The sequence below is a fragment of the Glycine soja genome, chromosome 17 (assembly GCF_004193775.1).
Source record: "Glycine soja cultivar W05 chromosome 17, ASM419377v2, whole genome shotgun sequence".
NCBI classification, from domain to species: domain Eukaryota; kingdom Viridiplantae; phylum Streptophyta; class Magnoliopsida; order Fabales; family Fabaceae; genus Glycine; species Glycine soja.
The window spans coordinates 25,236,284-25,250,030 of NC_041018.1; the positions used below are offsets into that span (position 1 = coordinate 25,236,284).

Genomic DNA, 13,747 nt, shown 5'->3' on the forward strand with positions numbered 1-13,747 from the left:
CATCTTCTATCAGCTTCTAGTAGCTTACATCAGTCATCCTCAGCAGCAGCAGTCTCCCCCTCAAAGTCATATACATACAACTCCCCCTCAAACTCATGAATCATGCATACATCGTTTCCTACTGCCATACATCGTATCAATCATGCATAATACGACTATTGCATACATAGTATCCTACTGCTCAAAATCATGCATAATAGCAAGCATAATACTATTACTCCCCCTTTTTAGACATAAATTTGGCAAAAGTAGGATGCATGAAATTAATGTGCAAATATTACAGACCAATAACTAGTAATTGTTCAAGGGACATGCCCCTTTAGCTAGTAAAAGTAAAAAGCAAAAATAGAAAGGTCTGATGATCATGGGGTGGCTTCAGAATCATCATCATCGGATTCTGTTTCCTCTGCTGCATCTTCCTCTTCTTCAGCTGCTTCACCATCTTCCTCAGCTGCTTCACCATCATCAATGCCACTTTCTGAGAGCCTTTTGATCAGCAGTTCCAGCTCCATCTTCTTCTCTGTGTTGGCTTTGATGGTTGCTTCCAGCACCTTGCATGTGTCCTTGAGTTCAGCAATCAAGGCATCCTTGGACACAGCACCTGAAGCAGCTTTCCCTGATGTCGAGACAATGTCTGGGACATGTGTCCCCTCAAACAATTTGTAATGCAGGGATAGAGGAGATTCTCTCTTCATCACAGAGTCAGTGTAGTTCAAAATATTGGGGTGTTGACTCAACATAATGCCACACAATACAGTAGGGAAGGCAATGGGTAATTTAACAGCAAATGATTCTGAATGCTTAACAGTTTGATCAAAAATATAGTTTCCAAAATTAAATTTGGACTTGGTTCCAACAGCATACAGAAATTTACCCAAACCTGTGGCAATAGTGGAAGTATGATTGGTGGGTACCCAGTTTGCAGCGCCAATCCTATGCAGAATTGCATACTTCACACTCAGCTTCCCTGCTGAAAGCTTCCCTTTCTTCGGCCAATGCTGGACTTGTTTGGCAGTGATTTCCTTGGCAATTTGATGCTCAGAAACATCAATATCCACCATTCCTTCAGTAGGTCTGCCCAGGTACTTGTTGATCACAGCAGGGGAGAATCTAATACACTTTCCTCTGACAAACACTTTCTGATAATCATCACCTTTTCTGTTTGTTATGTCAGAGGGAATGTTGACAATGAATTCCCTGACTAGGCCTTCATAACAGTCTCCCAATTTGGTGACTGTCTTCAGTAGTCCAGCAGCCTTGATGAGTTCCATGGTCTCCTTGCAATCCAAGGCATTTCTTCCCAGTTCTTTTTCAACCGCAAGTCTGCGTTGATACACATATTTCCACTTTTCAACATTGCCAATGGAGTGGAAAGAGATGTTGTCCAATGGTGCATCAGGAACATTTCCAGGCACCTTTCTCCCAGATTTCTTGGGCCCTCTTTGATGTCGAGACATCTAGTTCGACATCATCATCAGAATCAGATGAGGAAATTTCTTTCCTCTTCTTGGAGGGGATTGCAACTTTGCTCCTTCTGGATGTGGTAGGAGTGATTGGAGTGCTCTTCTTCTGGGCCATAGTTTTGATTCGTCCAGACCTCTTAATGGGGGTTTTTCCCTTTCTGCTTTGTAGTCTTTCTGCAATGCCAGGTGCCAACTTGTTGGCAATGGGTTCCTCATCAGATTCTACTTCTTCAAGGTCAATGAGGTCACCTGGAGCAGGTTCTGGTGCCCGTGGTGCAGGGGTCTCCTCTGAGGCTTGATCCTCTTCTTCTGTTGATTCCTCTTCACTGGGTGAAGGGAGGGCTTCAGCATTTGGAGCGGAAGATGTTGGAACATCTTTATCAACATCAGGCACAGAAACATTCGGGGTGGAAGATGTTGGGACATCTTCATCAGCTTCAGGGACAGAGGCGTCTTTCAAAATGCTACTCACAATACTGCGGATTTTCTTGTCCATCTCCGTGTCTACTTCCCTAGGACTTGTTGCAAGGCTAGGGTTTTCAGCAGTCTTCACTCCCTGTTGTCTTCTGGGAACCAGTTTCTCAGGGACAGAAGCTTGACCAGGAATTATTTGTATGGGTTGGATGTTGAATTCTGGTTGTTCCTGGTGCGGAGATGATGGTACAGCGGGTGAACCAGGGGCTGAAGTTTCTTTTGGTGAGGTAGCCATGGAAAAGCAGAGCGTTTGGAATGGTTTAGCAAATTTCTGAGAGCTGTTGGGGGATGCTGAAAACGAGATTATCACGAATATATAAGTTTGAATGAGGAATGTAGAGGGCCGTGTGAAGCAACGGTCGAATTTGCTTTGGTTCAGTAGTGAACGTGCTATTAATGTTAGGTGATTCGTTTGGGCACGTTCAGATATCAGTAGTTGCTACAATTCCTCTAGCAGACAAATGCCCAGCTTGCCCCTCAGTTTTTCAAACTGTTTTGCATCCAATGCCTTTGTGAAAATATCTGCTATTTGTTCCTCAGTGTCAACATGCTCCAGTGTGATAACTTTATCATCAACAAGCTCTCTGATATAGTGATGTCTGATGTCAATGTGCTTGGTTCTGCTGTGTTGCACAGGATTTTTCGAAATATTAATAGCACTCAAGTTGTCACAGTATAATGTCATGACATCTTGTTCGACATTGTACTCTTTGAGCATCTGCTTCATCCAAACTAGTTGTGAACAGCTGCTTCCTGCTGCAATATACTCTGCTTCTGCGGTAGATAGGGACACACAGTTCTGCTTCTTGCTGAACCAAGAAATAAGATTGTTTCCCAAATAGAAACATCCACCAGACGTGCTTTTTCTGTCATCTGCACTACCAGCCCAATCAGCATCACAATACCCAACCAGCATTGAATCTGAACAATGACAGTACATAATCCCATAGTCACTGGTGCCATTTACATATTTCAGAATTCTCTTTACTTGATTCAAGTGACTTATCTTGGGATTGGCTTGATATCTTGCACAAACACCTACTGCATAGGTGATGTCGGGTCTGCTAGCTGTTAAATATAATAAGCTCCCAATCATGCTTCTGTACAGACTTTGATCAACACTGGTGCCAGCTTCATCTTTTGACAGCTTCAAGTGAGTAGGTGCAGGTGTTCTCTTATGGCTGGCATTCTCCATCCCAAACTTCTTGACAATGTTCTTTGCATACTTGCTTTGTGAGAGGAATATGGAGTCTTCCATCTGCTTCACTTGGAGTCCCAGAAAATAAGTCAGCTCTCCAACAAGACTCATCTCAAATTCAGATTGCATCTGTTGGACAAAATGTCGAAGCATCTCATTCGACATCCCTCCAAACACAATGTCATCAACATATATCTGTGCAATCATCAAGTTTTCAGCATCTTGTTTGACAAAAAGAGTCTTGTCAATTCCTCCCTTCCTATACCCTTGCTGAGTAAGGAACTCTGTTAGCCTTTCATACCAAGCTCTTGGAGCTTGCTTCAATCCATAGAGAACCTTCTTGAGCCTGTATACATGACCTGGATGAGTTGGATCTGCAAATCCCTTTGGCTGCTCCACATAGACTTCTTCATTCAGGTATCCATTCAGAAACGCGCTCTTCACATCCATCTGGTACAGCTTGAATTTGAGGATGCAAGCTACACCAAGTAACAATCTGATGGATTCAAGTCTAGCAACAGGAGCGAACGTTTCATCAAAGTCTACACCTTCAATCTGAGTGTAGCCTTGAGCAACAAGTCTGGCCTTGTTCCTGGTTATAACACCTTCTTCATTGGTTTTGTTCTTGAAGATCCACTTGGTGCCAATCACATTAGTTCCCTCGGGTCTCGGAACTAGCTCCCAGACTTCATTCCTTTTGAACTGCTCCAATTCTTCTTGCATAGCATTGATCCAGAACTCATCAGTCAGTGCCTCTTTCACATTCTTGGGCTCAATTTTGGAGACAAAACATGAGTTGGAGACAATCTCAATCTCCCTTGATCTTGTAGTGACTCCTCTGTTTGGATCTCCTATAATCAGCTCCTTGGGGTGCATCTTCTGGATTCTAATGGAGGGTCTCTTGTCAGGTTGGTTGATGTCTGGTTCATCTGTAGCAGAATCAGAGTTTTCTGTATTTTCTGCACTTTTAGCTGTATCTGCTACATTGTCTCCCGATGTTCTGACATCTTCTTCGACATCCTTCCTTCTTGCTGGAGTTAGATCATCAACAACCACATTGATGGATTCCATCACAGTTCTGGTTCTGGAATTGAATACTCTATATGCTCTGCTGTTTGTAGAGTATGCCAGGAATATTCCTGCATCACTCTTGGGATCCATCTTTCTCCTTTGCTCTCTATCTGCCAAAATGTAACATGGACTTCCAAAGATGTGGAAGTGCTTAACCGTTGGCTTCCTCCCTTTCCAGATTTCATACAGAGTGGTTGGAGTTCCTCTTCTAAGTGTGACTCTGTTGTGGATGTAGCATGCTGTGTTCATGGCTTCAGCCCAGAGATTATAGGGAAGTTCTTTGGCATGAAGCATGACCCTAGCAGCCTCTTGCAAAGTCCTGTTTTTCCTCTCAACTATGCCATTCTGTTGTGGTGTAATGGCTGCAGAGAACTCATGAGCGATGCCTTCAGATGTGCAGAATTCAGTGAACCTGCTGTTTTCAAACTCTCTGCCATGGTCACTCCTGATTCTCTTGATGACACAGTCTTTCTCTCTTTGAAGTCTTAGACTCAACTCTTTGAATACTTCAAAGGTTTCTGATTTCTCTCTGATAAAGTTGACCCAGGTAAATCTGGAGAAATCATCCACAACAACATAGGCATACCTCTTTCCTCCAAGGCTTTCAACCTGCATAGGCCCCATCAAATCCATGTGAAGTAGTTCCAGCACCCTGGAAGTGGTCTGATGTTGAAGCTTCTGGTGGGACATCTTGACTTGCTTTCCAATCTGACATTCACCACAGATTCTGCCTTCTTCTATTTTCAGATTGGGAATGCCTCTAACAGCACCTTTGTCAATGATTTTCTTCATGCCTCTTAAGTGCAGATGTCCAAATCTTTGATGCCATATTCTGACTTCATCTTCTTTGGAGGATAGACATGTGGAGGAGTAACTGGTTTCTTGAGGTGTCCATAGGTAGCAGTTGTCCTTTGATCTGCTGCCCTTCATTAGAACTTCACTCTTCTCATTTGTCACCAGGCATTCTGACTTTGTGAAGTTTACATTGAATCCTTCATCACACAGCTGACTGATGCTGATCAAGTTTGCAGTCAGTCCCTTCACCAGCAGTACTTTGTTCAGACTAGGAAGTCCATCATGAACTAGCTTTCCCATTCCAATGATCTTACCTTTAGAGCCATCTCCAAATGTCACATAGCTAGTGGAGCAGGGCTCAATGTTCACCAGGAATTCTTTAACTCCTGTCATGTGTCTGGAACAGCCGCTATCTAGGTACCAATCTTCCTTAGCTGATGCTCTAAGTGAAGTATGAACAACAAGACTGACAATCTTGTGTTTTGGAACCCACATCATCTTCTTTCTGCTGTTGCTACTTTGAGTTCCATGATGTGGATGGCCATGTAGATGATAGCAAAAGGGCTTTATGTGACCATACTTGCCACAGTAGTGACACCTCCACTTCTTTCTTTTGCTCCTTTTCTGCTGCGTTCCATGATGTCGAGACTGATGTTGTGACATCGTGGCTCCAGTGCTGTTTTTGGCAGGAACAAATTCTGTCATGGTTGTTCTGCAGGCAGACTTAGGATTAAATCCAAGTCCTCTCTGGTTTCCAACATTCTTTCCAAGCTGCAGCACCTCATCAAGCGTATCTGAGCCTTTATTCAGCATCTTTATTGACTTTGTCATATTTTCCAGTTTAGAATTCAGAAAGCCAATTTCTCCTTTAAGTTCAGAGATTTCCTCTTCATGTGCCTCCTTCTCAGCCTCCAGATCTACAATGACCTTCTTCAGTTGTGCTTCTTGCTGAAGAATCTTCTCACTTCTGATGCACAGTTCTCTATAGGATGTAGCAAGCTCATCAAAAGTGATTTCACTATCTGTATCACTTGAATCTTCAGCAGTTTCAAATCTCCCAGTGAGAGCATTCACATCTCTGTCAGAATCACTTTCTTGTTCACTCTCTGTATCAGATCGACATACAGAAAGTCCTTTCCTCTGCTTCTTGAGATGAGTGGGACATTCAGCTATGATGTGTCCATAGCCTTCACACCCATGGCATTGAATTCCTTTGCTGTGACTGGGCTTTACATCTGACCTTTTCTGGTATTTACTGCCTTTCCTGATGTCGAAAGGGATGTTCTGGACATGTGGTTTCTGCCTCTTGTCCATTCTGTTCAGCACTTTGTTGAACTGCTTTCCAAGGAGCACAACTGCCTTAGTCAGACCTTCATCAGTATCCAGGTCATACTCATCTTCTTCTCCTTCATCATTGGACACGAAAGCCAGATTCTTGCTCTTCTTTTCAGCCCTATCCGAGAGTCCTAGCTCAAAGGTTTGAAGGGAACCAATGAGTTCATCTACTCTCATGTTGCAAATGTCTTGGGCCTCCTCTATTGCAGTGACTTTCATGTCAAATCTCTTAGGCAAGGATCTGAGGATCTTTCTCACCAGCTTTTCATCTGTCATCCTCTCTCCCAAGGCAGTGCAAGCATTGGCAATTTCAAGAATGTTCATGTGGAAGTCATGAATACATTCTTCCTCCTTCATCTTCAGATTTTCGAATTTTGTGGCCAATAGTTGCAATCTGGACATCTTCACTTTGGAGGTTCCTTCATGAGTGGTTTTCAGGATCTCCCAAGCATCCTTGGCCACTGTACATGTGTTGATCAGTCTGAAGATATTCTTGTCAACTCCATTGAACAGAGCATTCAAGGCTTTGGAGTTTCCAAGTGCCAATTCGTCTTCTTCTTTAGTCCAGTCTTCTTCTGGCTTCAATTCATCAGTGGGCTTTCCTTCTGTGTCCAGCATCTTGGGATGTTCCCAGCCTTTGATGACAGCTTTCCAGGTTCTGCTATCCAGTGATTTGAGAAAGGCCACCATCCTTGCTTTCCAGTATTCATAGTTGGTCCCATCCAGAATTGGTGGTCTGTTCACTGGTCCTCCTTCTTTCTCCATGTTCATCAGAATTTATCTCCTTAGATCTCACTCAATGATTTCGAGTGCCTGCTCTGATACCAATTGAAATTCTGATACTGGGGACAGATGTCGTACAGGATGTCACGACATCACGCTTCAGAACATGCAGATTATATGTGTCTGTATGAACAGATTAAACAAGTAAATAACACAAGAGAATTGTTAACCCAGTTCGGTGCAACCTCACCTACATCTGGGGGCTACCAAGCCAGGGAGGAAATCCACTAAAATAGTGTTAGTTCAAGGTCTAACAGCCACTGTTTACAACCTTCTCACCTAACCACTACCCGTGCGATCTCTACCTAAGAGCCGCTCTTAGATATGAGAAACCCCGCTCACTCCCTCTCAAACACTCTCCCGTGTTTACAATTAAATCAAAGACACACCAGAGATCAACTCTGAACAAAAAGGGATCAACCCTACACACTAGAGATCAACTCTACACACAAGAGATCAACTCTACACACTAGAGATCAACTCTACACACACAGGTCCAACACTTGATGTTAGGATAACATCAAGGTGGCTCACAAAACACTCAAGTCCCAAAACTCACAAAATAACTCTTCAATCCCGGACTTGGTACAGAACTCGTTCAGCCTCCATGATTATATAGCAATTTGCGTTTCTGGGCTGCAACGGCTTGTGCTGGAGGAGATCTATCATTCTTCCTGGAAATCTGCAGTTAAAGAACTAAAAGATACAGTTTGATCTTTTAGTTTTTATCTTTAATCTTTAATCCCTGAACGAACTCTTCTACTTTGAAATTCGAACTTTAATTATCTTTTAATTCGTTCCTAAAGATAGATCATCTTATCTCTTGCTAACTGCACAATAATCTGTTAAAGATATAACAGATTTATATGTCCAGTATTATCGGGCCAGATGTCAGGACATCGTATCCGACATCGTGGATCCTGCAGCTTCAATGCTTCATTTGACATTTTATCTTGACTTATGCATTGTGCAGCAACTCCAGTATTTTCGGGCAGGATGTCAGGACATTGTATCCGACATCGTGGATCCTGCAACTTCAATTCTTCATTTGACATTTTATCTTGCCTTGTGCATTGTGCAGCCCGATCTTATTCCTTGACATAACGTTGGACATCATGTGCAGCAACTCCAGCTTTCCTTCATTGTCTAAGTGCTTATGTTTTAACAAAATCTTAGCCAATCTTTTAAAACTCCGTAGAGCTAAGCACTAACAATGTTCCTCTTTATATCTGGTTGTTTTTTTTTGTGATGGTCGTAATGTCTTAAACTATGAATGAAATGTCTATTGCTCTTTCCCTTGCTCACACTTTATGTTGTTTGTGGCTTTTTGGCCTTGTTATGCCAAAAAGGGGAGAAATTGCATTGGCACGACATACATTCTTATTTGTTCGACCACTATACTATAATGATGATATGACATGATTTGACACTTTCTCTTGGCCATAATGTTAAGTAAATTTCTAGGTGATGCCTCAAGAGAACTCTCTACTTTCAAGCCTCACCAAATGCACTCAATGGCAAATAAAGTTTGGCATCATCAAAGCCAAAAAAGGGAGATTGTTAGAGATAGAGGGAGCAACATGAAGATTAAGACTAGGAAGAGTTTTGACTTTTACATGCCCAACTCCATATTGAGTGGCATTTGTATTGCTTGTTGCTTATTATCCTTAGCCTATCTGTGTGTACATCATGCATCATCATATAGAAGTAGGAAGGTAGTTTCCTATACAAGGTAGATCTTTTGTGCTATATAACTCACTAGTTTAATCGATTACCACTGTGTGTAATCAATTACATAAGTCTTTGAGAACTTGCAGAGAGATCTTAGCTCTAGTTTAATCAATTATCATATATTCGTAATCAATTACACAGTTCATATTGATACCACAACTATTTTCTTGGGTCTTTGGTTCAGTCGATTACGAGTATATAGTAATCGATTACATTGTTCTTAAAAGTGTTCCCAAAAGTGATTAAGAACACTTTAATTGATTAAATCAATAATGTAATCGATTACATTGTTCTTAAATATTTTCTAGAATTGGGGAAGAACACTTTAATCTATTAATTGGGAAATGTAATCGATTACTTTCATAAAATAATCGATTACATTGCCAATTTAATCGATTACAGGCAGTTATGATTGTTTTCTCTATATATACCAACCTTGTGTTCTCACTTTAAATACAATCTTTGAACGAACTTTAGCAACTCATAAACTTTAGTTTTCATTTCTAGAAGATTTCTAAAGCAATGTTTCTCTAAAAGTTATGTGATTAGTGAGTTGTAAACACACATGATATTAAGAGAAGTTCATTCAATCAAGTCTTTTGTTCTTGCATTTGAATGTATAGGTTGTATCTCTCCTTGATTCTGTTTCATTTGCTTTTTACACATTGTTATTGCATGTGCAAGAGTTTTACTGCATGCTAGAATAGGTGTTTCTTGTTTGAAGCTAAGAGTAGGTTTCTCTTAGGCTTAGATTCACTAAGGATCCTAGGGTTGCATGCCTAAGCTTCATTTTCTATGTAGAATTTGAGATTGTTTGTAAAACTCACATTGCTGAGTAAAAAATCTAATTCAGGATGAATTAGATAGCTGGATTAGCTTCTCTAGAATATAGAGTGAACCAGTATAAATCTTGTTCTCTATCTTCTCTTTAACTCTCATATCTCTTTATTGCATTCTTTATCAATTTTCTAAGTTTCAAAGATATTTCAAATTGATGCGCTTTAACAAAAGGGTACGATGTTCGGGTGATTGATTCAATATTGTTTTAAAAGAAAGTTGTGATACGATTCTTTGGGCAACAAAAGTTTTAAAACTCTGTTTTTTTATGATTTGATTTTACACCAATTTACCCCCCCCCCTCCCCTCCCCTCCCCCCCCTTTTTGGTTAGGTTAGTCCCATTGTCTTTTTTTTCATTTAGTACCTATTATGTTTGTTTTACTAGGCTTAGGTACAAGTTCCCATACTTGATTACTCTTAAACTAATTTAGCTCATCATGCATGAACATTACCCGATGTTTATCATTAAGTGTTTGTTCAATAGTTGAAGGCTCTACCATAGACAAAAATGCATAAAATTCACTAAATAGATTTAGTGAGTGTCTGGTAGAAACTCCCTTTTCAATATCTCCAATGATTTTGTCAATTGAGATCCTTAGGTGCTCTCCATTCTTTTGGAAGACTGTTGTGTTGTGATGAAGGTCTTTCTTGAGGGTTATTGTTCACCACCTCTTCACTTGAAGGAGAAGTTTCTCTAGGATTTCCTGAATCATCATAAAAAATAGACACCTTTCCCAACTTTTAGGGATTAGATTCATTAGAAACTACATGCACAAATTCTTCTATTCTTAGTGTACATTTATTAAAAATTATATATGCCTTGCTAGTAGATGAATAACCTAAGAATAGACCTTCATCAGCCTTTGCAACAAACTTGCCAAGTAACTCTTTACCATTATTTAAAATAAAGAATTTACATTCAAAGACTTTGAGATGGGACACATTTGGTTTTCTACCCTTGTAGATTTCATAAAGGTGTTAATTTAAAGGTAGGCCTTATAATCACTCTATTGAGTATGTAACAAGCAGTGCCAATGGCATCTGCCAAAAATTATTTAGAGAAAAGGTTTATTTAAGCAAAGTCTTTGTTGGGGAGTTCTTGGAGCTGAAAAGTTATGATTAATGCCATTTTTTTCACAAAAGGATTCAAAGTCTTCATTTTGAAATTCACATCCATGATCACTTCTCAAAGCTTTAATTTTAAAATCATTTTCATTTTGAATTAACTTGGTTAGTTTTTGAAAAGCTTTGAATTCATTACTCTTAATGAATAAGAATAGAGTCTGGGAATATCTAGAGTGATCATCTACAATAATCAAGGCATAGTAATTCTCCTCTAATGCTCATGGTTCTAGAAGGACCAAAAAAATCTAAATGCAATAGTTCCAATAGTTTAGAGGTAGAAATAATATTGTTTTATTTATTTAAAACACGCTTTAGTTTGCTCTCCCTTTTGACACGCATTACATAGTCCATCCTTCACAAACTTGAGCTTTAGGAGTCCTCTAACTAACTCCTTAGAGACTAGCTTATTTAAATGTTGCATGTGAATATGAGCTACTCTCCTATGCCAAAGTCAAGAGATATCATCACTACTTATCAAACAAGCCATGTTTGAATGACCTACACAATCTACATTAAGCATGTAGGTATTACCAATGCGATTGCCAACAAACTTAATTTTATTTGAAATAGGATTTGTTATAGTGCAACACTCTTGATTAAAAACAATTTAAAAACCTTTATCACACAACTGGCTTATTCTTAATAAGTTGTATTTTATCCCTTCCACACATAGTACATGCTTTATGGAAGTAGTTAAGGATTTACCAATGTTACTTACACCAAGGATTCTTCCTTTATTGTTATATTTGTAGGTTACAAAAGCTCCTTGTTTTGCTTTGAGAGACAGATTTTGATTTGTCTTCTATCATATGCCTTGAGTAGCCACTATCTAGGTACCATAATTGTCATTCCACTGCTATGCACACCTACAAAACAAATTTAGAAGGTAGATTTATGTACCCAAATTATGTCGGGTCCTTTTTGGTTAGCAACCTTTTTAGTTCCCATAGGAACCCATTTGTATTTCCCACTTGGAATTCCAAACTACTTAATCAACAATTAAAAGAAGAATGTCCCTTATTCATACAGTAGTAGCATACTATGATGGGTGAGCTGGAAGCTTTTGTAACGTTGAAAAAGATTTTGTCAGCTTTCTGTTTCTTATTGTTATTGTATCCCAACCCAGCCTTTTCAATAACGCACTTTTGTTGGGCAAGAAGTGCCTCTAAGTTATCTCTTCCCATTATAAATTTCGATAATTTTTTTAGAAAATACTCAACCTTTTCTTGCAAAGCTTTACAATTTTCACAAGTGGAAGTGACACTTGTAGTATTAGCACAATTACTAGAAGAGTTATCCTTTTCTTTTTGTAAAGCCTCATTTTTCACTTTAAGTTCCGATAACTCCTTTTGAATTTCTACTAATTTGTCCACATGCCACCTTAAGTTCCCAAACAGGAAATTATTGGCCATAAATAACTTTTGTGCTTCTTGGTGCATTTCATTAAATGCTTCTAAGAGCTTATCCTAATTACCTGATTTAGAATAATAAATACTTACTTCACTGTCAACTTCATTGTTGGCCATTAGACACAAATTGGCTTCTTCTTCTTCACTACTATCACTTGATGAGCTTGACTCTTTTTCATCCCAAGCGATATATTCCTTCTTCTTGAATGACCTTTTGTTCTTTTTCCCTCCTTAGCATTGCTTCTTTTGGTAGGTGGGGCAATCTACTTTGATATGGCCTGTTTTGTAGCACTCAAAGCATGTAAAGCCAGAGGAGGAAGAGGGTTCACTCTTCTTGAAGTTCTTTTTTTACTGAAAGGTTCTATCATCAAAATTCTTCTTCTTCTTCTTGAGAAATTTGTCTAACCATTTTACAAGAAAATTTAGATTCTTAGCATCTAACCCTTTTGCATTGTCATCTTTACTATCATCGCTTAACAGAATGGTGGTCTTCAAGGCCAAGCCCTTAATCTGTTTGTCTATTTCTTCTTCCTCAACCATTATTATCTAGTCCATTTCGTATTCCCTTAATTTCCCAAATAGCTTAGCATGTGTCATAGAAGCAAGATCCTTTGATTCAAAAGTTGTTGTGATGTTGGGCGAGCTGGGTGGCAAGCTTCTCCCCCAATTTTCTATAAATAGGGGGAGAAGTGAAGTGAAAAAGGGTTCAGCCCCTTAGACACTTCTCTCTTTTTCGAATTTGCTTGGAAAAATTGTTTCCGTGAAGAAAATCTAAGCCGAGGCGCTTCCAAAACGTTTCCGTAACGTTTCCGTAAGGAATTTCGCGAAGGTTTCGACCGTTCTTCGACGTTCTTCATTCGTTCTTCATCGTTCTTCGATCTTCAACGGGTAAGTACCTCGAACCAAGCTTTTCGATTCATTCTATGTACCCGTGGTGGTCCACATTGTGTTTCGTGTATTTTTATTCTCGTTTTATTTACTTTTTATACCCCCTTTTGACGTGCTTAAGCCATTTTATTTAAGTCATTTCTCGCTTAAACTAAAAATAAAATAAATTTCCACCGATCGTTTGAATTGTATTATCCGTTAACTTCGGTTAAAATGAATTCCGACCGTTCGGTCGTGCCGTAATCATGTTGGAAATCAAAAAGAGGTAAAATAATAATATAATAATAAAAAAATAATACCTTTTAGTAAAATAAAGCAAAAAATCAATTGGACGTTTTCTCTTTGGGATTTCTCATTCTTAATCGAATTGACTAATAACTAAAGTGAAACTAAGGCTAAAATCAACTCGCCTAGTCAAGCTCGTCCATAAAAATAGGTCTTTGAAGTTTGTCATTTCAATTTCTTACTAAGTAAAATGGATCATTTTCAAGGTCCAACGCCTTAAAATGATCACCTTTTAAGTAAAAAAGAATCACTTGATAAGAAAGAACTACGTAGGTCTGATTTTCTCATCCCAATTGAGGAATACGTAGGAGCAAAGGGAAACACCCTTGTCGACCACAAAAAGAGAAAAAAT

The 13,747-nt window shown here is 39.3% G+C and overlaps 1 pseudogene; it reads right to left on the bottom strand.

Moving 5' to 3' along the window:
* Positions 1-362: 362 nt before the first annotated feature.
* LOC114391592 overlaps positions 363-13,747 on the bottom strand; it is a 51,560-nt pseudogene continuing 38,175 nt past the window's right edge.